Source organism: Solanum dulcamara, chromosome 6 (assembly GCF_947179165.1).
Source record: "Solanum dulcamara chromosome 6, daSolDulc1.2, whole genome shotgun sequence".
Classification (NCBI taxonomy): Eukaryota; Viridiplantae; Streptophyta; class Magnoliopsida; order Solanales; family Solanaceae; genus Solanum; species Solanum dulcamara.
The window spans coordinates 20,797,488-20,825,232 of record NC_077242.1 but is presented as its reverse complement, the minus strand read 5'-3'; the positions used below and the strand labels follow the sequence as shown (position 1 = coordinate 20,825,232).

The following is a 27,745-nucleotide window of genomic DNA, read 5'->3' as shown; positions in this document are numbered from 1 at the left end:
CTTTAAGTTAGGGTCATTATATTTCCACCAAATTAGGGATTCCCACCATCAATTTTAAGTTAAAACCCTTTCCAAGGTTACCCACATGGATTCTAAAGCTTAAGAATCAAATTTACAAGTTGGAGAAGTAATTAGTTTATCCTAATCGATGAACACAATGAAAAATGGGTGAAAAACTGACTAAGTCACTACTGCAGTTCTCCAAAATGAGATGGCCAAATTATGGCTGATTTTGTGAGTTTTCTGCACTAAATCTTGAGTTACCTACTATAGCGGTCTGGCCCACTATAGAGAGCCCATTATAGTAGGTTTCACGGTACTGCAACTCCGAATTCCCCCAAAATGCCCTATTTTACAACACATCTTCAATTATTGACGTTCCAAACCATATCTTTCACATGTAGTTAATTTTTGGGAGTTTTACTCACCCGAATTCAATTCCGTAAAACCGTATGGACTTCTTAATGGCTTGGCTATTATAAAAACCAATAAATACCTTGAAATCATTCTAAACTCATCACAAAAATGTTCTAGACCTCACCTAACACAAATTCCATTCAAGTCTGGCCTAGACTCAAATTTTCAAATCAATACCCAAAACATTTTTTTGCCCCAATTTTTTCACCTTTGGTGTACCCATAAAGACCGAAATAGGTTATTACAATAGATACTAATTTACTCATCACTCCTCTCTGAGTGATCAAATAAGAAAAACTGGGCTAAGTTAGAAAAGGAGGAATTCTCGAATCCTCAAACAATTGAGGGTACATGTCCTGCATGTCCCTCTCAGTCTCCCAAGTATTCTCTTCAATTGGATGATGCTTCCACTAAACCTTTAACGATTTGATCTCCTTTTCCCTCAACTTTTGGACATACAGACCAAGAATAATAAATGGCTCCTCTTCATATTGAAGATCCTTGTCTAGCACTACTGAGTCCTACTTGATATTTAATCTCCATCTCTATGATACTTCTTTAGCATAGACACATGAAAAACTAGGTGAACTCCATACAGGTTGGGTGGAAGTGCTAACTTGTAAGCCAATGTCCCAACACTATTAAGAATCTCAAAAGGACCAATGCAACTAGGGCTAAACTTACCCTTTTTGCCAAAACTCATGACTCCCTTCATAGGTGACACCTTCAACAACACTTTCTCACCAACCTAAAAAGTCATATTCATTACCTTATGATCTATATACTGCTTTTGTCTACTCTAAGTTGCCAACAACTTGGTTTGGAGGCTCCTTACCTTCTCATGAGCTTCCCTTACTAGGTCAACACCCAAAGGTTCCATCTTCCCATCCTTAAACCACCCTATAAATGATTTGCATCCCCTCCCATAGAGTTTTTCAAATGGTGCCATACCAATACTGTAGTGGTCACTATTATTTTAGGAAAATTCACACAAGGGTAAGACTTATCCCAATGGCCCTAAAGTCTATTACACAAGTTCTCAACATGTCCTTCAATACCTGAATCATCCTCTCTGACAAACCATCAGTATGTGGATGAAAAGCTGTACTGAAGTGAGTTGAGTGCCTAACACCTCATGTAACTTACCCTGAAACTTAGAAGTAAACTGAGTTCCACAGTCTGAGATGATAGAAAGGGGCACCTCATGCAACCTTATTATTTCCATGACATAAATCTTAGCCAACTATTGAGAATTGTAATCCACTATGACTGGAATTAAGTGAATTGATTTAGTCAACCTGTCTACAATGACCCAAATTAAATCATACTTACCCAAGGTCTTAGGATGACCCACTACAAAATTCATGGCTATCTTTTTCTACTTCAATTCAAGAATAGACATTCTCTGAAGTAACGTTGCAGGCCTTTGCTCATACTTCACATGCTGACAGTTCTGACATTTGGATACATACTCAGCAATGTCTTTCTTTATCCCAAGCCACTAATAAAGCCACCTGAAATCCCAATACATCTTGGTCAAACCTATAGGAATTGAATATCGCAAATCGTGTGACTCTGCTAATACATTCTTGATCAAATCATCAACCCTAGGGACACAAATCCTCTCTCTAAAACTGAGCATACCTCCTACATTAAGAGTCTCTTCATGAGTTCCCCAATACACCATCTTATTTCGGAGCTTATTCAAGTTATCATCCTCAAATTGCTTAGCCTTGATGTCCTCAATAAATGTGGGGTTGGCCTCAATACTGGCCAAGACTCCACCCTTCTTTGAAATTCCCAACTGCATGAACTTAGATTCCAAGGTCTGAATCTCTCTGGCTAAGAGTTGCTTGGACACCCCAAGCAAGCTAAGCTTCCCATGCTAAATGTCTTCTGGCTCAATATGTCTTCCACCACATTGGCATTACGTGAATGTTATTAATGGTCACATAATAATTCTTGAGAAACTCCATCCATCTTCTCTTTCTTAGATTCAAATCCTCTAAGTGAACATATGTTGCAAGCTGCGATGATCAGTGAACACCTCATACTTGACACCATAGAGATAGTGCCATTAGATCTTGAGAGCAAACACTACCACTGGCAACTCTAAATCATGGGTCGCGTAGTTGATTTTATGGATCTTTAACTACCTTGAAGCATAGGCTATGACATTCCTGTCCTGCATAAAAACATTAGCCAAGCCTAAATATGAAGCATCACAATAAACAATAAAATATCTACCATCCACTGGCAATGTTAATATAAGTGTTGTAGTCAAAAGGTTCTTAAGCTTTTGAAAGCCCTCTTCACACTTGTTAGACCACTCAAATAGTACCTCCTTTTGAGTCAACCTTGTCAGGTGCGTAGCAATAGAAGCGAAGTCCTTCATAAATCGGCGGTAATAGCTACCAACCCCATAAACTTCTAAACTTAGTCAGAGAGCTAGGTCGGGACCAATTCTTGACTACTTCAATCTTTTGGGGATCTATCATCACCCCTTATTTTGAAACCATATGCCCTAAGATAGCAACCAAAGACAACCAGAATTCACACTTAGAAAATTTAGCATAAAACTTATGTTTCCCAAGGATACTTAGAACAATTGTAAGGTTTTCTACATGCTCTTCTTTGCTCTTAGAATAGATCAAGATGTCATTAGTAAATACAATCACGAAACAAATTCCGGGGCCAGTTTAAATGCACCATTCACAAGCTCATAAAGGCTATCGATGCATTGTTCTACCTAAACGACATTACTAGTAACTCATAATGCCATATTGAGTCCTAAAGTCCATATTAAGTATGTCCTTAGGACAAATCTTTAGACGATGGTACCCCAACACTCCACTCTTCTTTGAAATTCCCAACTGAATCACCTTGCAACTGGTCAAATAAATCATCGATACGAGGCAAGGAGTACATATTTCAGATGGTGACCTTATTCAACTGCCTATAATCAACGTACATTTTTATGCTACCATCTTTCTTTCTTTACAAACAACACATGAGCACCCTAAAGAGAAGCACTAGGTAGAATGAATCCATTATCAAGTAGTTCCTGGATTTGAGTTTTAAGTTCTCTCAACTTCGTCAAATCCATGTGATAGAGAGGAATAGAAAATGCGTGATTTCTTGGCACCAAATCAATGCAGGAGTCTATATCTATAGCTAAAGGCATACCAGGTAAATTTGTAGAAAATACTTCCTTAAACTCAGAAACCACCAAAATAGACTCTATGGAAGAGGATTCTGCGCTTACATCTTGGAGATGAGCCAAATAATCCAAACAACCCTACCCTACTTTCTTTCCATCCTAAACAAAAGATATGATCTTAATTGGCTTTGTCTTGTACACCCCTTCCCACTTTAATCGTTCCCTATCCCGGATCTCTAGAGTCATAGTTTTAGCATTATAATTAAGCATATCAAAATAGGGGGATAGCTAAGTCATTCCCAAGATCATATCAAATCATCCATATACACAATGAGTAAGTCTACCCAAGTCTAAAATCCCTTAAACAAACGGAGCAAGTACCATGTACATGGGTAACAACTGCACTCTTCAACTAAGGTACACACATGGATAAGGACATCAAGAATTTCACATATCAAGTCAAGATTCAAAGTAAACTTAATGGATATATAAGATTACATAAAATATGGATCAAATAAAACTATAGCCATCTAGATACAAACAAGAATAGTACCGGTTATCACAACGTCTGAAGACTCAGCCTTTGGTCTTTCCTAAAAAGCATAGCACTGAGCCCTACCATTAGGAAGAACAACCCCTCTACTCTTATGCGCCGCTCCTCTTCTAAAATTACCATTTTCTCGACCTCCCTGATTACCTCTTCGCCCACCTATGGATGTCCTATACCATCATTTCCTCCTCTTGTGGGTACAAATGCTCTATTATGCCATTGGACCTACTCAACTATCTGCCTGTGAGGGAATTCCCTCTTGAAATATCCTTTCTCCCCACAATTAAAGCAACTGCGCTCTATTGAGGGCCTACTTGCCAATGCATAAGAAGCTCCTTGACCACCCTAAGTCAAGGACTATTGAGGAACACCAGAATAACCACTCATAAAAAAGGGCATAGCTGACTGAGTTGGGCCGGAAAAATGCACCTGCTGGCCAGAACCTTTAGAGTAGGAACCACTGTAATTACCTGTATTCATCGGCCTCTTAGCCAATGTCTTGGATTTTTCAGCATCTCGAACTCTGTCAATTCTTTTAACATGATCTAGTACTTCATTTAAGCTTTTACTAGCAGAGGTCAAGTGAACACACAATACTTGCAATTCAGAGCTCAAACCTTTGACGAACAAGCGAATGTTCTCTTCCTCAGTGTTTACTAGTTGTATATCATAACATGAAAAGACATGTCACGACCCAAATCTGGGTGTGATGGCACTAGTCTCGACCCACCGAGACAAGTCAACCCAAAACTCAATAAAAGTGGCTAAACTTGAAAATAATATAATAGAACTATGATAAATGTGGAAGTCTTAAACATCTATAAAACCCCAAAGAATTGGTTTCCACATGTACAAGCCTCTAAATAGTAGAATTGAAATAAACATAAGTCTCAAAAGTGCATTGGTTTCTCGAATAGAACAAAAGCATAAAAATGAGCAAGAGAGATCGCCGGTATCAACAGCTACCTCTCAAATATCTCCAAAAGCCACGAATGAAGAAAGGGGAATTTACATCACTGTACGTGCTCAGAACCTACACAGATGTAGTTAGAAAGGGGTGAGTATCAAACAACACCATACCCAGCAAGTAAAATAGTAAAAAATCTAAAGCTAAATAAAATGAGTACTCCTAACACTCCATCCGAACCTCCCATAACTACAACCTGCAAGCAGAACAACCCAATCTAATAGTTTATGAACAGGTATATCTCATGTAGCAAGTAAATCAAATACACTTACACAGTTCAACAGGTGGTATCAATACCCCACATACTTCAGTCCCAACAACTCACAAATAAGGGCAAGTAATCAGATAATCAAGCCAATGAAAATAATACAATACAATGAATTCCCAATTTGATGCTAAAATAACAACCACGGTGTGTGGCACGCCCCACGTATGCAAAATATAACAACCACGATGCATGGTACATCTCTCGATGCAATAATATACCAACCACGATACGTGGAACGTCCCTTGATGCAATAATATAACAACCACGATGCGTGGCATGTCCCTTGATATAATAATATAGCAACCATGATGCGTGACACATCTCTCTATGCAATAATATAACAACCACGGTGCATGGCACGTCCCTCGAATCCTCTTTGTTACTCTTTTCCATATTCATTTAGCTCGAACCAAAAGAAGACTTCAATACATATTTTAACCCAAATGCAAATGAGAATAATCATGCAATCAATGGAAAAAAATGAAGTCCAATATCATATGCAATTCATGTCTCTAATAATCACCAAGTAAGCTTCACAACGAGACAACAAGGTTAGCTCAATTCAATTGGCCGACCAATTCATTAGGCTAATCTCTCATTTATAACTCAAATTAATCAATTCTAAGAATTTTTCACAATTTATTATCAAGTTGATACTAATTTCAATCAATTCACATAGCACGTATCAAGAATACACATTCTATGAAGCTTTTAAAATTTTAGAATTCTACTTGCCTCGATATCGCACCCAACTACTCCAGAACTTGGACTTTCCCTTCCTTTAGTGCTCTGATTTGTAAGAATTTTATCAAAAATGAATTATCAATCAAATTATGGAGCTAACGACACCAAAATCACATTTTGCAGAGTCGGACCCAAAATCAGGTCTAAAACGGGATTGTGGGACCCACACTGGGAATCTTGAATTCGACTCTATGAAAAGGTGTATTTGAGATTTAAAAACTTGTGTTCCAATTCACAACACATATCAATGCTCAAAACCAAGGAAAATAGCCCATGCAATATTTTCACTATTAATAGAAAATTCAAGAAAGATGACAGTCCCGTAGGGATGGAATTTACCTCAAATGAAGCTTCAATGGACGAAACTAATCACGTCACGATGTGACTTGTGAAAAAACCCACAACTTAGCCTTAAGAATCGCTAAAAATGAAGTTAAAATGACCACAAAAATTGAATTTCAAATTTCATAGGAAATCTTGCTTGATAATGAGAAGAATAGGGGATAAATTTGAGATTTTCCTCACATGAATCCCTCCCCTCAAGATTGCTTACCAAAAAAAATTCTCACGAAAATCTCTTGAAGATAGACTCTTGGATCGCTAGATTTGGACTTGAAAATCTCAAGAAATGAGGGTTCAAAGTTGAGAGAAAAACCTAAAAAATCTACAATTTTGCACCAGATCTTTTTGGTTTTGCCCTATTTAAAGTCTCCAAACGAACCCTTGAAATTCATTCAGAACCCGATAAAAATAAACTAGATATGCTACACTACTAAATTTGACATTTTGGACTCAATGACGCATTCAAAATTATCATATGCGGTAATTTTAATAAAAAGTGGGTTCCACATCCAAGTGTCATTTAAAGTCAAATTCCACAACTGGCCTCGAGAGTAGACTAGAAGCCTCGAGAAGCGAACAAAGGGTCTTTTTAAACTAAACTCGATATTTTAGAACTAACCGTGCTGTCATAATTTTCAGCTGAGCTCATTTTCCAAGAATGTTGACCAAAGTCAATCATAGACTAACTTTCAAAGTCAAAAGCACGAAATGGCCCCAAACTCGCATCGATTGTCTCTCTACTCGTGTCGATAATTCTAATAGCCTAATTTGGATATTTTAGAGCTGATGGAACTATCAGAATTTGAATTTGAGGTGTCCTTGACCCGAAACTCGAAAAGTCGCAACTAACCCAACTTTGGCCTTCAAAATACCAAAATTGGCTCGGGACCTCTAAAAATTCAGCCAACACTTCTTCTAGACCAAAAATCATCCCCCGAATCCAATAGAGTTTTCGAAATTCCTTTCCAAGCATCGAAACTCCAAAAGTTGACCAAAGTCAAATTTTGGCTTAAAATTCCTCAAATTCCCAACTCAAGACCTCAAATCTTCGTTACAACTCCAAAACTGGTTTCGTAAACTCTCCTAGACCAATTCCCACATTTCGGAGCTATTGGAATTGATGAAATTCTATTCTGATACCCGTAGCTCCAGTTGGTCCCAAATACCACTTTTGAACACTTAAAGTCTTTTAAACTCAAAACTTTTCAAAACTCATCTTTTTCATATAATACCCCTAAATCAATTATGAATATGATTCAAATATGACTCGAGGAAACTACCCGGAGGGGTAAAATGATAATTTTATCAAAAATATCAAAAATGACCTTTAGGGTCATTACAAGACATGAAACTTAGCCTCATAAGCAACTAATGTCATGTTGCCCTACTCAAGAGCCATAAGCTCATGCTTCTTTTGGTCTCCCAAGTCAATGGAAGGAAAATCTAATGATCGACACCCTACAAAAGCTCTCCATCACTATTTTACTTCACCCTGAAGATGGAAGGTCATGAGCTTAACCCCATACTGCTGCAAAATGCCCAACTTGTGCAGTCTCTCATAGTAATACAAGATGAACTCAAAAGCATCCTCACTCTCTAGACCATGAAAACTGGAGGCTTCAACTTGAGGAACTTAGTCAAGATTTCATGTTCTGTGCCAATCATCACAGAGCCCATGAGTGGGCAGAAGAATGCATTTGTACCGAACATTTCATCCATTTTAGGAATCGTAGTAACAATAGAACAAAGTAACTGGACCCTGAGCAACCTATACCATGGGAGTGGTTCCAGTACCTACCAGCTCACTAAAAGGGCTAAAACCTCCTAGACTACATCAATAGATGAAGGGGAAAACCTGTACCCCCAATCTATGTCGCTACCTCTGGCTCAGCATCTTCTTCGACTTCTGTTGACACCCAATTTTGACCCTCTGTAATAGGGATTACTCATCGGACTTCTTCAATTTTAAACAATTTGAAATAATCTTTTAAAAATCCAAAAAATATTTCAAGTTATTTTTAAGTAATTTTTTCATTTTTATAATTTTTAAATTAAATATAATTAACTTTTATAAATATTCAAAAATGATCTAAAAAAGACTTTGTTTCTAATTAACTATTTCGTAAATTAGAAGTTAATATTTTTAAATTAATTAGTTCATAATTAAGTTAATACTTTCTTTTGTTAGAATTAAGAAGTTCTCTAATTAATTAGTGTTAATTCATCTTATTAAAATTTTAGCTAAATTCACCAATTAAATCAAATTTTGGTTAAATTCTTAATCCACTTGGCAAACTTGCAATTCGTTAGGCTTCTTAAATCCAAATATGACCACTTTTCATTCATTTTAAACCCATTCTCAACCAAATTTTAAGACCAATTTTCAGCCCATTCCCCAACCCAACAAATTTTCAGGCTAATAGTAGCACACTCCCACCGACTCATTTCCCCTTATCCCTTATACAAAACCCACAACATACCCTTACATAAAAATACTCCTACAACAACCCAAAACTAAACCCCACTCTTCACCGATCTTCTTTCCAAAAACAAAAGAACGGACACATACGCGTATACATACACCCAGACGCCTTCATGCATCGTCTTCTCCAAACAAACCCGACAACAGTACAAGAAACCTGTTGCTCTTGTCCTTCTATGCGTGATGGATGTTGTGATTCACGGAGATCTCTCTACGTAGAGCTTCGAGAAGTTTTGATTTAATCTCACCATCCATCTCTCCTTCTTTCGTCCAAATCCGTTGAGAGATTGGCATTTGTAGGAGGTATTTGACATATTCCTTATTCTGAAAGAAGGAATTCATATTTTGAATTTGACATTTCATTCAAAAAAACCTCAAATTTTTATCGTTTTCCCCAATATCCCCCAAATCCTTTCATATTTAAACCCCCTCATTCACTGTTGGAAGGGGTTCTGGGTTCGGTTTTATTTTGAGCGAATCAGATTCTAAGCGAGAAAGAGATATATTTTACAGATTGAGTCTAAAGAAATGAAGTCTCAAGTCTAAGCCTTATTTTTCTCTCGTCCTGTTCATCGTTCCCTGGAGGTTCGTCGAAGCTCACAAGTCAGAGTGAGACATCGTCGTCTTAAGCTCGTTGTCCCAGTCGTTGCTGCTCCGGAAAAAGGTATATCCATCCTCCTTTTGCATATTTTGGGCTCTGTTAAGTTAGTTGTTTTATAGCATGACTTAGAATATTATCTACGGGGGTGTATGAATAGTTTAGATTTGGATGATTTTGTATTAAATTAAGACTTGTTTTTCATAATTTATGTTCTTAATACTTATTTGATGTGTTTCCATTTTTTATCAAATCTGCAGCACTTTGTCCCTTTTACTCTCCTCTGTATGAGATGTATGAGAGAAGAAGCATTTTATTTTTTCCTATTCCATGATTTCTTAATTTAGATTTTTCATGTCTCTGTATTCATTCAACTATTTGTCTCAATATATCTTAGCACATTTTCTTTTGTTTAAGATATCATTTTCATCCCTTGCCTTATTTTCTTTTAAGTTGATTATGTAACCACCCCTTTTAAGTTTTTCTTTTTCTCATTATCCTATGCATATATTAGATTCGTTCAGATTATTCCTTTTATGCAAAATTTTCTCTTAATTTAGTACTGTAGTTTGCTAGTTTCATATATTTGTTGTGTATTCATCATTTTGTTTAGGTTCATTTACTCTACAACATATCGCTTGAAGATAAGTTGTGATTCATAATTTAAATCTTTTCATCTATTTTAAACAGTAAAATATTGTATTACTTTGTTAGATTCAATTTGTGATGAGCTATCTCTTCACTTGAGGATCAATAGTTATAAAATAGCTGCAAAATTTGCAGTTGTGTTATATATGTGCTTTGGGTACTCCATAAGTTGACATGTATATCCTATCACTATTTGTTTAAAGGCATGACTCTTTTAACTTGTCTTCTTTGTTGCCTCATTGTGGTTCTAAATTAGTATGCTTGGTTGAACATTGGGTTGACCCCTTGAAAAAATGTAATATCCGGGTTTTTGAAGATTGGAATATGTTATAATAAGGTTAAGCATTGCAAAAATGGTCTCGGTGGATTTTTAGGTTAAGTGTTCCGGAAGATAAATTATTTCAAAAAATGCATTTACAGTAGGGTGCATGACAGGTCCGCGTCGTGGACTTGCTTCCCCATAGTGCAAATTTCCCCCCAAGTTAAAATCTAGCCAAATTATCATTTGCTCAAAATTAGCCTATCAGGGAACAAGTCCGCGTCGCGGACTTGGGTTAAGTTTTCCGTCCGAATTCAATTTTTATGTGGGTACACTTTATACATTTTCCTAACCGTTAGTTAATGATCTTGGATATTTTTAAGACCTAATTGGACTCTATAAACTAACCTAAACCTCTATTCTTCTTCATTCTACCATAATTCATCTATTCAAATAATTCTATCTCTACAAAGGCTTTCAAAAACTCCATTGAATACATTCAAGGAATTCTCTCAAGTTGTCCATCAAAAGTCCAAATTTCTTCAAGCATTTTTGGTCTTCTCATTCAAGTTTTGTGGGTATTTCATCCAAGGGTACTTTCACCCATGGAGCCCAACAAAGTCTCATCATTTTAATAAATTCAAGTATGTATTTTATGGGTTTAATGATCTATATTTTAATTACATGAATTATGATTCAAATTATGATTATGAATCTATTTTAATATAAATTGATGATTATTGCATGGAATTGAAGAATTTTTCTATAAATTTTCTACATTGATCTTTAGGGTTCATGATATGGATTATGGGTATTGCAATTATACGTTCAATTGATACTATTTTTGTGAATTATGTGTTGATATAAAGTATATGATCATACATGTTTTCAAGTCAATCTCATGATTTCCAAGTCAATTGATCATGTATTCAAGTTTTCACCTTATTTTCAAGTATAAGTCATGATCATGAATTTCAAGGGATCTTCAATGAATATTTATGAACGACTCATGCAAGGTTTTAAATGATGTCTTAATGATGTTTCAATCAAGTTTGATGAATGAGGGTGAGTTAAGACCCTAATGATACTTTTATGAAAAAAGATTTGTAATGATGGAAGGCATCATCCACATTACATGAATCACATGATGATGAGGTATTCCTATTAACAAGTTTTATGAACTATGATATATGACAAGATTATTACATACTATATATATGATATTCCGCTTAGAGTTAATTTAGCACTAAGTGGACCTTGGGATAGAGGCTCACCCATTACTAGAGGTATGAGACCGTTAGTAGAAATTCCATTGTCCCATAACTACCTTCCACGTAGGAACAAGGACCACCCATTAGTAGAGGTTTGATTCCTTAGAAAGGATCACCCATTAGTTGAGGCTTGATTCTTTAGTAGCTTAATAGATCCACTTAGGCATCAGATTCGTACCTTGGCAAGTATGAACCCTCTTTTTTCAGTGTGTGTGGTAAACACCGATCATGTTATAGCTCACATGGTTTATGTCGGTTAAAAATATCTCTTACAAAGACTTATGGCTCTCAAAATGATTTTTAATATCCCACATATGTATGGTCCTTACGATGTTTTAATGACTAATCCTATATTTATTTTTATATGATACTCTTATGATTTATTGTGCATTGATTCTTCTTATGACCACTTATACTACCTCTTTTATCAATCTATTTGAAATGGTCATTTGCACAACATGGTTTTCTTATGCATTGCATTGCCTACATACTTAGTACATACAAACGTACTAACGCATACTTCATTGCCTACATTATATCACAATGTAGGGATGGACGCTCCATCCTCTTCGCGTTGTGTAGTGAGTCCTCATGCTTCGAGGAAAAATCGAGTCTATCTTTTCTTTTACCATTCTTAAACTATATTGGCACATTGAGACTATTCCATGTCATTTCATTACTTTCTTTGAGGGTGAGCTACGAATATGTCCTAGTCCCCACATATGTAGCCCTACAGAGGCATGTTGGATATGTGTATGGAGTCTATGTTGTCTTGATTCACTCTAGTTATGCTATGATTTCTTAGATTTTTATGAGTTTTTGCTTATTTGTTAATATGATATGCGAAGAGGCTTGGTTGGGATTTCTTCGAGAATCCTAATCGGCTTGTCACATCTAAGCCCTATTTTGGATCGTGACAAAAATGTAGAATACATGAACATGTTTGAATTATTTATCATGTGGTATGTATCATCTTTCTTTTAAATATTGAGTTTTGATGCTCCAGAAGTTCATTGTTTTTGTTGCATTATTCTTGTTCTCCTTTGGCAGTAAGATCTCGATAGGTAGCTTATTGGTTGCACAATTTGTTTTTTTAGTTTAGTGATATATAGTTTATGAGTTTATTTCTTATAATGCCTTCTCAAAGTGGCCGTGAATGATTTTTAAATGCTTAATTTATCAACCTAATGCTATTCCCCTCTTTTGTTGCATGTAACCGCATCCGAGTCTACTTGGACTCCATCCCTTCACTTCATTGAGTTTTGAGTTTGAGTCTGCCTCGTCTATCGAAGAACGTCACAATGGTATGGAAGCTAAAATATGGGAAAAGAGAATGATATACAGGATTGTACATAGCAGATACATAAATGATACGCTGATATGCTGTGTGTATACATCTACTATATACAGAAATAGAAATGGGCTAGAAAAGCCCAAATACAGCAATTTGGCCCAAGTACTGGCCCAGGCAAATAGAACCAGGCTTGGGTCCAATATTTATTTCCTTGTATTGTATCTAATTTATTTAATTCTCATTTGTTTTATTTGACAACCAAGTTTGGTTTAACTTTATTAAATTCCCGTAAAAGAGGAGCCATTTTGTGTAGGGTTATTCTTTATAAATGATTTTACTCAAATGTTGTCTTTTACTTAGTTATTTTGACAAAAAAATCACTCCTTCCAAATTATTTCAAATGTTTCAAGTAAATATTTTTTCAAATGAGTTTAAATGTCTTTTTTTTAAATTATATTTTCTAAGTTAGCCAAATGATTTAAACGCCGGATAACCGCATGTTAGCGGACATTTCAAGTGCCTAAAACTTTATTAAAACGGAAATAAGAACCCATGTCCATTTCTATGAAATTTCGAAAAGTTTTTTTTCTATTTTAAAGTCTTTTTGAAGTAAAATTAAAAATGTTTCTTGATTTTCCTTTAAAAATTAAGTGGACACTACTTTTAAAGTTGATTTTTCCTAAAAAAGTTGACATGAATATTAAACAGTTTTTTCCCAACATAATAGAAATGATGACTCCTCTAGAAATTTAATTAGGTTCTAACCATTAGATTTTTTTGACTTATTTGACTAACTATTTGGAAATGAGATAATTAGTAATTTACTTTATTTTGTGCTTTATGTGTTTAATTATGAATATTAAACTGTCATTTCAAGTATAACATATTTTCACCACTTGGTATTTTTATTTTTTTACTTTAAAGACAGTTATGCGGGTAGCAGTCATTGAATCCAATTGTTTATAGGGGTACCCTAGCAAAATGAGTTGGTCCCTAGATGGTGAACGTTCGCTAACTTCCCCAGCCCAATTGTCCTCTTGGGTCACCAGTCCACTTCAAATAAATTTCTCTTAGTCAACTAGTGTAGAGTGGAGCGAAAACCCTTTATTTAGCTCACTGGCCTAAGATGACCTAATAGTTGAGTCTTATTGGGTCCATTATAAAGATCACCTTGAGTCCAAAAATCCCACGAACCAATTGGACGCTCATACTTATGTGTTTAAATTGAAAAGTTGTATTTGGCAAACTATTGTCCCTCGAGTTTTGGACTTTATTTTGGTAGTTTTCTGTTAGTATAAGAGATCTTCACGATCTGTTATTTTATCCAAAAGGAGTTCGTGTTTGGAAATATCAAGAAGTTAAGAGCGAAGTATCTCCCATAGAAGCATAGTTTAGAATTGTTCCCCTGCGTTGACTGATTATTTGTATCCAATTTTCCCAATTATATATTTCCATTCAATTTATTTATAGAACTTGTATAAATATGATTTTTGGGGCAATGGAATGTTTCACATGGTGTTATACATCTTTTAAATTGATAGGCCTACCCTAGGCACAAAAGGGTCACATATCTATTTAGGACACGCAATAACTGTTTATCCATATGCTATAACTGTTTCTGTCTTTAATATGAGAAATTCTAGCCTACTTCTTTTTTGAAATATTTCTAGAACCACGTAATCACAAATATCAAGTCATTATCAAAGTGTATCAAAATATTTTGAGTCTTTAGTCCCCCCCCCCCAAAAAAAAAAAAAAATAAATTGAACTTCACTTTCAAATCCTAAATCTTACTCTTTCTTCTCAAAGAAGTTCTATTTGTCATCTCAAGTCAAAAAGAGGTTCAAGTTAGTCGAACTACACAGGACCTGAATTTTTCTCTGTGAAATACGTAGAAAACCTTTCAAGCTTTGGTCTCGATATTTGAAATATTTTGTTTCACCCTTCTTATTTTTACAAGGAAATATAAATTTCACATCAACAAATGTCGAAATACGACAATTGAAGATGCAAGAAGACCTTGGCTCAACGCAAATCAACCGTCCTAATTCACTAATTCAAAAATCACATAGACAAAATTCTGTCTATTTTGTCATTCCTATATTCATGGGCTGGTTTATCTTTGAATGAAGCAACTCTTCTGTGTTTATTGTTCTATTTGTGATATCTTATATTATCGATTATCTACAGACACTAACATGTTTACCTGTTGAGTTGTTTTTCTGTTATCAGGATTTAAATTAATTTGTGTTGAGAAAATGGCTGAGCATCCTTGTCACACCCCGAGAGGGTAGTCTAGGCGTGGTCGGCACTCGAAGATCATTGCTGGTCCCCAAGCTAACCACTTGGTCGAATCACACATTCATTTATTCATTCATGCACTCAGTGGAAGACTCAAATTAAATTTAAAAGAAATTCAGATGGTCTATCCATCTCAATAATTTGAAGAGGTATAAAACGATTTAAATCCAATCTCAACTTAACTTCAACTCAAAGAAATAGTTTGAAAACCAGGACAAAGACTCGATGTCATCATTATCCATCTATAAAGCCTCTATCACTATCTAGAATGTGCCAATGACAAGTTCATGGCTACCCAAAAGAAATTACTAAAAATAAATATAAAATAAATATGATCCCTCCGAAAAGGAAGGAGGTCTCACCACTCTCAGAAAAGAAGTAGATCTTTAACGGAGCGCTTGTTGATGATATCTAACACCTGTATCTGCATCATGAAATGATGCAGGCCAAAAAACGTTAGTACGTGGAATGTACACGTATGAAAAATGGCAGGAAGGAGAAACAATCAACAACACTTACCTCAACCTCATCAATCAACTCAAAGGACTCAACTTAAAAGATATGCAAATTTATAATATAGCGAAGTTTTTCAAAATCGACTCAATCACCCACAATCTCAATCAAACAATCCTATCAGACAAGATTATATTCTACTTGGGAGTTTCTCTGACCGACAACCATCACCTATGGGCCGATGATGTACAACGAAGTGATGTCGTTGCCACATCCGTCCAATACTTTGCCAAGATAAGGGACGAATCAATATCATTAGATCCACAATCAATCAAAGTCCATTATTTTAGGACTTAAGATGTTTAACTCTCCATCCTACACTGGCTACGTAGTTCATGGAATTTGAGTTGTAACTATACTCTTACCCAAATCAGTGCTCAATACTCCTCCCAAGACTCAATGCTCATAAAACTCTATCTAATCAGTTCAATCTATTCATTTCGACAAGTCTAATTTGGACCCTTATCAATTCATCAATTCTATCACAATCAAACCTCTCAACCAATCATAATATCTAATCAATCCCAAATCACATTTTTCAAGAGTAGTTTAGATATACTTTTATGACAACAATCATTCATGCTCAATCATTTGGGTTCAATTGATGGACACACAAAGGACATTCTAGTTCCACCAAGGTCTCGTTCATATTTCATGTCATTCACATTCATAGCTATCCCAATTCATGCTTTTCATTCCAATTAATACATATATATAATCATTTATAGTCAATATATAGCTACGGTTTATGAAATAAAATAGATAAAATATTCTAAAACCCCCTTAATCTATACCCGAAATCCCAACTACACACTCCAATTACACGGGGGTCCTATCACCCCCTTGAACTATTTAAAATTGTAATTATTATCACCCTAAAATTCCATAATCAGTTATGTATCTTGTGGTGTAATACACGCGCATTCCATGTCATACCACATCAACACCACCTCAACGCCATGTCAATGCCATATAATAAATATAATAAATTTATAATTATTTTTACTACATTTTTTTCTTTCTTTTTTTCATTTTATATCAATTATAAAACCTCCATTATAACTTATGGAATCACCATCACCATCCCTAAATCCACCCCCCTCCTCATCGCGATTAACCTGTGGGGAAGAGAAAGAACAATTAATTTTTCCGATGAGTGAAAGTACTCTCTATGGCCAGAACAATCCTCTCCCAATAGACGTCGTATTGATATTTCAATTGAATTTTTCTACAGCTTCTTCCATTGTTGCACAATTTACTCCATAGATTTTTGTGTCATTTCACAATCTTAATGCAATTTATTTTTTTCCTCTTTCTAATGTTGGTGAAAATAGCAAACCCAATTCAATTAATTAGAACTTCTCCATTACTTTTGGGTCTTGATTTGTATTTTGTATACTGTTCATTAGTATAGCATGAATATAGGGGTTAAATGAGTTGAAGATGTTATGTGAGATTATATGGGTAATGTTGATGGAAATTTGTGTAAGAATGAGATTATTTCTCATGTTTGTTGGAGTCCACATTTGAGAGAAGAGAATTTATTTTTTTATATGGGTTCTTACAGAACGAGTAATTATTATGTTCAGAACTTTAATTGAAAAATGATAACTAAGTAGATTTAAGGGTTAGGATTGATGAAGAAATTTTGTAGAGGAATATGAAGAGTATAGGTTAGATGTGAAAATGAAGAAGATGAAGGCACGAGGGTGGGGGTGGGTGGGGGAGGTTATTCAATGAGAAAGAGAGGTAAAAAAAAGAAAAAAAGAGGAGATATTATTAAAAATAAAGTTTTAATATTTATTTGTGGTGTTCACTCTCTCAAAGAGAGTGAAATACACTCACTTTGGCACATAAGAATTTAGGGTGGAATTAATTATGATTTTAAATAGTTTAGGGGGGTAATAGGACCCCCGCGTAATTGGAGTGTGTAATTAGAATTTCGGGTATAGATTAGGGGGTTTTTAGACTATTTTCTCAAATAAAATATGAAAAGTAATTTTTCAAGAATTCAATTCATGGAAATCATCAATCAATTAATAGTATGTAAAAAAATTCTATGTTTTAGAAAAATTCAAGAAAACATTAATGAAAGGTTCAAGTCTTTCACAATTCCATCAAACACATCTATGGGGCACATGGAAGAACTCAATCCATGTTTTAGGTTAGCCTTACATACTTGAAAATCGAAGGAAAATCAAGACTTGAAGGAATGACTTGAAATCTAGCTCTTCTTCTTCTTCTCTCTAATCTCTTCTCTCCAAGGTTCAAAGGGTGAATGAGAAGAAAATACCACTAGGAGGCAGATTTTTAGTCTCAAAACGTACAAGGTTAGGTTTGGGAAGGGTGGCGCACCGTGCTAGGGCTCAAACTACTATAGCTAGTTTCGAGCGCAATACTGCCGCGCCGCGCCAGGCCCCAAACTGCTGCAGGGATAGTCTTTGGTAAAATGGTCATAACTTTTTACTCCTAATTCCAAATGAGGAAAACTCAACAGTGTTGGAAAGAGGTCTTAAATAATTTTAATTTAATAGGTTATGGACTACCTAACTCTTAATAATCTGAAAGTTATGGTCATTTGAATTTGACCCTTATATAATCTTATACGAAAACTCAATCGGTAAGGGATTTTTGAACTAGACTTAGTGCTAGAGGTTCCTCATGACAATAATTCACCTGTAATATACTTCAAATACTTAGAAATTGAACCTAAATCATATATACAATTAGGAGTCATTGGGCTCGTGCCTATACGCATCAGAAGAAAGGCGCGGGTCTTAGCTTAAAAGAATTTTGAGGTATAACAATCCTTATTTCACTAGGTCTAAAGATCCCAAGGATTCCTTTCCTGACTAAAGCTTGTCTGTCATACCCCAAGCCTACACCCTAGACATGATCGACACTCAAAAACCATTGTTTGTCCCAAGCGAACTATTTGGTCTGGCTAACTCACTTAGCGGAATACTTAACTCAATAAAAGAGTAAACTCTAGTGGGAATTCACATAACATACTCATCAATCCTCAAAATATAATTTAAAGTACTCATTTAAAATGTATAAGTCAAATGTCATTACTTCAATAGTGAAAGTAAGAACTTTAAGGCAGACTCTGAAAGACTCAATATGACTCCACTCTACTAAGTCTATGAAAGCCTCAATTACCTACTAAAAAGGTGTAGAGACAAGCCCACAACTACCCCAATGAAAATAAAATGACATAAAACCTGAAATAAAGTAGCTCTTCTAAATAAAAATAGGTCTCACCAAAAGCTATGGAATGTAGATCCTCAATGGTGCACCTGTTGATGATCTCTAACACCTGTATCTACATCATAAAATGATACAGGTTGAATAATGTAAGTACATGAAATGTACGAGTATGTAAACAGGAAAAAAGGAAACTTAGATCAAGATACTCATCTCAAGAAACTCAACTCTGAAAATAACTCAACTAAATAAAGCATACGCTGTAATAAAACAGTGCTTTAAAAGATATGCAACTCAATATATTAAAAAATATAGTACTTTTATTTCATTAGGGAGATTCTTTGACCAACAATCATTACTTATGAGCTAGTGACAATACAACAAAGCGATGTTGTTGCCACATCTATCTAATACTTTATTAGGGTAAGGGATATCACATCATCTCTGGATCCATATAAAAAGTCCTATTTTGGGATAAATGAGGAGTTTCCTAAATTAACGATATGATCCTATCTTGTGCTGGCTATGTAGTTTATGGGGATTGAGTTATCTAAACTCTTTGTAATGACCTTCGAGGTTATTTTCGTGCTTTTGCATATTTTTACCATTTTACCCCTCCCCGTAGCTTCTGTATAGCTCTTTTATGATGTTAGGATGGGTGGCATGCTCCTCAAGGTGTTCGATTGAGTTTTGAGGTGGTTTGGCAATTTTTAAGGCTTAAGATTTGAAAGAGTTGACTTTAGTCAACATTCGGAGATCCGGGCATCATATGAGAATTTCGATGCTTCTATCAGCTCCGGAAGGTCCATTTTGTTCTATAAGTAAAGTTAGTTTTAGTTTTGGAGTCTTCGTTTTGAGTTTATGCGATTTATCTTTTTAACCTTAAAGTTCTGGCCAAGTTTGACTTTGGTCAATATTTTGAGTAAACGCAATCAGATAAAAATTTTATCACCACGGTTAGCTCTAAAATATCGAGTTTGGTCTAGAATGACCTTTGGTTTGGTTCCCAAGGTGCCCAAAATGAGATTGAGGCAGTTTGTGCGTTTTGAATGCTTTCTTTAGAAAGTGTTGACTTTGGTCAACATTTCAATGAAACAACCTCTATTGGAAAATCTATCGATTCCATTGAGTCTGAAATGCCATTTCTAGTTTGGTAGTATAGTCTACTTTGTGTTGACGGGGTTCTGAATGAATTTCGAACCCCTATCAGAAAAAATACCTTTTTCCCAAAGTTCAGCACTAGCTGAACTGCTAGTGTAGGGAATTTACTCATCGCATTCTCGACCCAAGGGTCCACAATCGCGAAGGATCTAGACCCTGGACATCGTGATCTCTTGGTTGACCATCACGATAGTGATCAGTTAGTCAGGTTAGATCTCGCGATCGCGAGGCCTAGTTGGCGATTGCGAAGGGCAATTTCACCGGCTTCAGTGAAATTAAATGCCCATTTCCAATAGCTAAGTCCCATTTAAGGACTTCATAATTTTGGGATTTTGAGAGCACCTTTTGGACATTTTTCATCATTCTTGTTCTGTTGTGTTGGAAATTCTTGCGGGAATGTTCCGAGATCTTTTCCCGTCCTAAAAATCTTGTAAGTTTTGCTTAAATTCGTTGTTTCCTTACATTTATGAATAGTTTAGGTCTTGAAATTGGAAGGGTTGTTTTGAGCTCTTCCGATGCTCTGAATGTGCCCATTTTGGGGCATAAGTTTCTTGAGCTATTTGGAATGTGATGGAGTTAGTTTTTCGATTCCATGCACGAGTCCCAAAGTCAAATTTTAACCCGATTTTATTTCCATTCAAAATTATAGTAATATTGGTATCATTGTCTTTCTTTTGATGTTCTCTTTAAAATTTGATAGAGTGTCATCGTTCGGAGGTGGCTCAGAAGGGAAAGGCTTAGGTTTAGCGATTCGTGTGCGATTTTAGTCTTGAGGTAGGTTATGGCTTCATCTTGTTAGAGTTGGCTTGGTTAGAATTGATATATTTTGGATGGTAACGAGTGATTATGTTGGTGATTTAGGTGTTCATATCCTATTTAGCATTTTAGAGTCGATGATCATCGTTAGTATCTAGTTTGGGGTATTTGCTGTTGGAGCCTTAGTCTAGGGGCTAGCTTGGCTTGTTTACATCGCTTAGAATCCTTAGAACTTGCTCCTAGGCAATTTGAACTTAGGATGCCGCATGCTGATTCGTTTGGTTTTGATTGGCCACTCATGGTGACTTTTGGCTTATGCTTATGCCTTGTTTGCTTATGATATTGAAATGTTGGGCCCGAGGCCGTTCTTTGGGTACACCGGAGTCTCAAGTGAGTGATATATGATTTTTGACATGCTACTTATCTTATTTACCTCACAGGTGTTAAAAACCCTTTTTTTTAAAAAGAGTAGAAGATGAGAATAGGACCTTTGGTTGATGAATAAATATGAGAGATTTAAGAAAAATATCGGTGATATTTTACTTATGGCATTTCATGGTGGATGAGCTTTTGGTATGATTCTGGGCAACCCTTTTATTGACTTAGGGCTACACTTTATTTCATTTGATAAGCTCGAGGTGTGAACTCTAGGCGGCCCATTGATACATATTCTGGGTTATTATTTCAATGTTGATGAGCTCGAGGTATGATTCCAGGCGACCCTTTTATTTATGTGCTCAGGGATTATTCTGGGTGCTTCATTCTACTTTTGGGGATATTGATCCATATCTACTACTTTATATTCATGCACTCCTTCTATATATTGCGGATTGAGATTATTAATGTGATTTTACTTCTTGGTTGGATTTACTTGACTACTGTATGATTCTTCCCGTACCCTCTTTCACCATAGTTTTAGCTTTATGCTTCTCTCTTATTATTATTTAGTATCATCATGCTGCTTATTATATATTTATTCTTTTTGAGCTCGGTCGGCCTATGATGCCTAATTAGTAACACGTGTTTTGATACTCATACTGCACTTCTACATTTTTTGATGCAGCTCCTAATTTGAGTCATCCCCAGCGCGGGCCTGATTATCCGTAGCTATGCTAGATCGGGATTGTGGTGAGCTCCCGGCGTTCAAAGACTTGCTACTTTCCTTCTTTTGTACTAACTACTATGCTGTATTTTAGGGTAGTCAGTTCTTTATTGTATATTTATATTGTCAGTTTTTTTATTTAGTAGCTCCTGTATAAGTCACACCAGATTTGGAGTTTGGTCTAGCGTTAGTCTGGGGTTTGGTATATTTTGTATTGTATTTACATATCTATACCTTGGCCTGATTTCTTTTGGTAAATTCGTCTTACTTACGCATTCTTATGTTATTAGTTATTTATTTAAATTGAGATTTGACTAAAGCATTAGTTGTGTTTGGCTTGCCTACTCGGGGGTTATAGTAGGTATCATCATGGCCTGAATTTGGGTCGTGACCCTCTTGCCCAAGTCAGTTCTTAATACTACTCCCAAAACATCATAATGCTCATATACATCAAGTGAGTAAAATACTCAAAATACATCTCATCTAGTCTTATTGGACTATTACATAAGTTTACATCAATCTTCTTAACTCATCATCTATTCTTTTAAATATAGATACAACTCATCTCAGCCATGCATTTGAAAACATACATCAACTTCTCAAAATATGACATTTAAAATGTGTGAAAAGTCGTGTTTGAAAACAGATCAATAAACTCCTTCAAACTCAACATCATGCTCATTTAAACAATGACGATAATCCTTTTTTCAACATCAATAATGCATAAGATATTTATTCCAAACCTAAATTCTGGTTAATGTGAAAGCAAGCATGAATCCATAACCTCAAAATGTCGACTCATCGAATATAATGTAATATATGTACTAGAATTCAATAAAAAAGCAAGTAAATACATCAAGAATTCACTTTTATGGAATTGGAGAATCAACTTATAATTCAATTGACTTTATGAACATGTATGGCATGAGGACGAACTTAGTGCAACTTTGTGATAGACTTACTATCACGACCTAAAATGGGCCGTGAGTGGCACCCACACTTAACCTCCTAGGTAGGAGAACGAACGACACAACCCCAACTTATATTAATTGTTCAACTTATGAAATACGATAATAATGCGAAAGCCCAACTTATGGAAATAAGAAATAACAATCCACTAGGGTCTATTACATATCATTCCCAAAACCTGAAATTCATCACATCAAGGACATCTAATCTTAGAATATCAAGTCTAAGGGTATCAAACACTAATATAGATAAATAAACTAGTTTGTGTTCGAAAACTAAGGACATCATGTCATGACTAAGAGAATCCAATACGAACTAGGAGGATAGCTCACCCTGAAATCTGATATACCGGAGACTGGCTAGAGCTGAGGGCGAGTCAAAGTCTATAGAACACTCGCTACACTCCACAAAATAAAATAAAGAAGAATACAAGTAGGGGTCAGTACAGGACAACATGTACTGAGTAGGTATCATCGGCCGATTCAAAATAGAAAGCAATATGCATAAAGTAATAACGGAAAATCAACCATAGCACTTAACAGTCAAGTGACAACACAATAAACAATTACATAACCAGTCAACAATATCAATATCACACATGAGGACTCAGGCCTCTACATCACTCTCTTTTGGGAAATGAGTTATTTGAGATTGGATAGCATTAAGTTATTTTAATTTATTTTCCTTTAATATTACCATATCGGAACGTGACACCCGATCCAATAATATCGTGTTGGCTTGTGACACTTGATCTAAATATACCGTGTCAGAATGTGACACCCAATCCAATTACACCATGTCAAAATATGACACCCAATCCAAATATACCATGTCAGAATTTGACACCTAATTTAATAATATCGTGTCGAAATCTGATATCCGATCCAAATATACCTTGTCGGAATGTGACACCTGATCTAAATATAATTAATTTATCATTCTTTCTTATCACTTAACACTTTATTAACAATATTTCATAAAGTCTTGTTTATATGAGGCATCACTTTTCATAGGATAAGTTCAAGATTATGGATTTCACGGTCTTGGGATTTAAGACCAATCACAACAACATAGCAACCATCCAAACCACAAAACTAAATACATAGAAAACTTCACAAAAATACTCAATGACTATCAGTCACTATTAAGAGACTATCTATGATATAGAATAAACCATAAACTACCTCAACTGAAGAATCGAAGCCAAGCAAGCTAATCCACCAATGTCTTTCCTTTCTTCGATGCCACCTAAAATTTTCAATCTATCAAATATATAGTATTCATAAACACACGAGTCTGTAGACACCCATATTACTATGTATCTAGTCTAGACTCAATAACCCATCCAAATCTATAATCAAATTCCTAAATTTTGATAACAACTAATATCTTAAGTCTCACATTACTAAATCTTAAGGAAGGGTTAAGTCTCAATTCCTCCAATATAAAAAATCTAAGTATATTCATATAACACAATACACCTATTATTTTAGTATATATCTCAATATATCAAAACTTGAATTATAATGTGATAATCAAGTAAAATAGAAAGAAAGAAAAGAAAAAACTAAACCAAATCTATGGTAATATCCCAAAGAAACTTGCACATACTCATAATCCAATTCTAATTTAATTTCTTTAAAATAATGTCAAAAAGACTATACAATTTAAATGGAAAAGAAGGAGGACAGAACCCCTGCTCCAATACACCATGAAAAACAAATGACGCCCATGATTTGAAAGTCTACCATATACAAATATATGGAAATCACATATTCACAATGCCCATAATCATTAAATACCTAAAGTATCATTATTACCCATGATTGGATCATCATTACCTTACCCTAATTCCTCAATTTACAAACCACAATAGTACTACACTTTGCAACTTCTTATTAACAACAACAACAACAACAACAACAATAATAATAATAATAATAAGGATATATATCTACCCATACTACAATGGCACAGTGGTTTGCCTGAAGGCCTTTGTTTTCGTTCCTCTTCATTCGACGCTCATGTAAGTTTCTCCTTTTCTCTTTTCTTTTCTTTTCTAAAATTGTTATGTACTAAAACTGACAAATTATATTAATTTATTTTAATAAATATAAAACAAAAGGTATAGGATATTAAATAAATTACCACTTTAGCTCATTAACTAAATTAAATATCTAAAGTTACTCAACTACTAAATAACCGTAGTTATCGAATATTGCAAAATACCCAGTAAAAATTTATGGAATGATTTTTTTATGAAATAAAAAGCTCTAGTACTCAAAATGACCTAATGAGTCATTACAACAGATACATATTTACCCACCGTTTGTTCTCAAAATGTCAAAATAAAAGCAAGAACAAGAAACGACACCTGGCTCGATGAACAAATGTGGATATCTTCCACGCATATCAGCCTCAATCTCCCAGGTGGACTCCGCAATAGGACGATTTCTCCACTGGACCCTTATAGACACAATTTCCCTTGACCTCAAATTGTGGACCTCCTTATTAAGAATAGCTACAGGCTCCTTCTCATAAGATAAATTCTCATCAAGCAAGACCAAATCCCAATAAATAATGCAGTATCCATCACCATGATATTTGTTTAACATAAACACATGAAATACTGGGTATACTCCAGACAAGTCTGGAGGTAGATCCAATTCATAGTCCACCTCTCCAACATGCTTAAGAAATTCAGACAGTTTAATATTCTTTGGACTGAGCTTACCCCGCTTACCAAATCTCACCATATCCTTCATGGGCGAAATTTTCAACAACACCATAAACTTATGTCCCTGACCTTTCGGTCTGCATACTCCTTCTGCCTCTCCTGAGCTGCTTGAAGCTTCTCCTAAATGAATTTCACATTCTCTAATGATTTCCTCAAAAGATCAGTTCTCCAAGGTCTCACCTCAAATGCATCAAACTAACTAATGGGAGACCTATATATCCTACCATACAATGCCTCAAATGGAGCTATATCAATACTTGAGTGATATCTATTATTGTATGAAAACTCTATCAAAGATAATAACTGATCCCAATGACCACTAAAATCTATCACGCACACATAAAGCATATCCTCTAGCACTTGAATTGTCCTCTCAAACTGCCCATTGGTCTGAGGATGCAATACAGTACTAAGATATAATCTAGTACCCAACTCAGCCTGCAAGGTCCTCCAAAAGTTAGAAGTAAATTATGTACCTCTATTTGATATGATGGGAAATCAAAACTCCATATAATCAAATAATCCCGCGAATGTAGATATTGGCTAAACTTTTTGCATTATAAGTCACCTTAAGTAGAATGAAGTGCGCAGACTTATGTATACCTCCCTAAGATGGAAAGTTGGAACCAAGGAGAAAAGTCTCAAAATTTTGAACCCATCTATATGAACGAGTCCCTTTATGGATCGTAAGGTTGGGTCGTAGAGTGACACTTCAAATGAAAGTTGAAGTTTCCCTCAGGAGAGGTTCTACGATCTTCTAAGCTGAGTCGTCTCCAAGAATACGGGTCCTAGAAACCCCTTTTCAATCAGAAGTTCATCAGCTTTGTTCAAAGTTTCCCTAAGGCCAAGATAACGACTTGACAGGATGGCTCGTAGAAGAAATGATGGGTCATAAGAACCACCCGTCCTAAAATTTCAGATACTAGTATATATGTAGTTTTTCAGACCTGCAGGACAAGCCTAGAGAACAGATGAGTCATTTCTAAAGCCTATAGGATGAGTCGTTTAGACGACTCATCATTACTTCGATGACCCATAGAAGGGTGTGTGTAGGGTCAATTTTCAAAATTTAATGAAGGGCAACTGTGTCTTTTTCAAATTTCTGTTCAATGACCTAGACACTTTTATGGCAAAGTTCAAAGTCTATAAATACTTTTTTATTCAAAACCCCCTCCTAATCAATTCATTCACTCAAAATATTCCAAGGCAAGAACTCACAAGGTCTCTCAAGGTTTCTCTCCAAATCCAAGCTAGGGTTTCCAAATTTCTATAAGGTTCTTTTTCAACTCCTAGTGAATTCAATCAAGATTTGTGGGGATTGATTTATCGGTTCCTTTCACCCATGAAGTCCTAAAGTTTTATCAAAGTTTCTTTTAATTTCAATTGATTATGAACTCTAGTTTTGATAAATTATATTGGGCTAATATAATTCCATTTTTAGATGATGTCAATGATCATTATATGCATGCTTTCATATGAATTGCATGATTTTAAGTTAAATTATGAATTCCCATATATGAAGCTAACTCCAAGTTAAGATTATGAAGTTGAAGATGATTTTCATGAATATATTATGAGTTTAATGATCTTCAAGTAAAGTTTTTCTGGTTTAAAGTTAAGATTATAATTCTATGATGAAAGTTACCATAATGATCAAGTTAAAGCTGATCTTTTGAGTTAATCATCGCTAAATAATTTATTAAGATAATTTTCTATGAGTTACAACTGAGATTATAATTTCTGAAGTTAAAGTTGAGATAACGATTAGAGTTAAGATCATTAGATGTTTAAAGATGGTGATAAGGACAATTTTCATCAAATTTATAGAGTCTTATGAATAACCAAGTTAGATGAGATATTCCTAATGTTTTAAAGATGGATTGATAGGCTGTTACTATCTTTACCTACTATGTTATGAGTATATTTTATGAGTTTCCATTGGAATATTGACTAAGCACCGAGAAAACTTCTAGGGAGGGTTTGGTCGGATAAAGTAGTT

General features: G+C 35.2%; 1 long non-coding RNA gene across 1 annotated transcript; it reads left to right on the top strand.

The window, feature by feature from the left end:
- The first annotated feature begins 8,847 nt into the window (after window positions 1–8,847).
- LOC129892733 (uncharacterized) lies at window positions 8,848–13,320 on the top strand. The gene is made up of 2 exons (XR_008767368.1): window positions 8,848–9,233; window positions 9,444–13,320. It is a non-coding gene; the product is annotated as an uncharacterized LOC129892733 (long non-coding RNA).
- The last annotated feature ends 14,425 nt before the right edge of the window (window positions 13,321–27,745 follow it).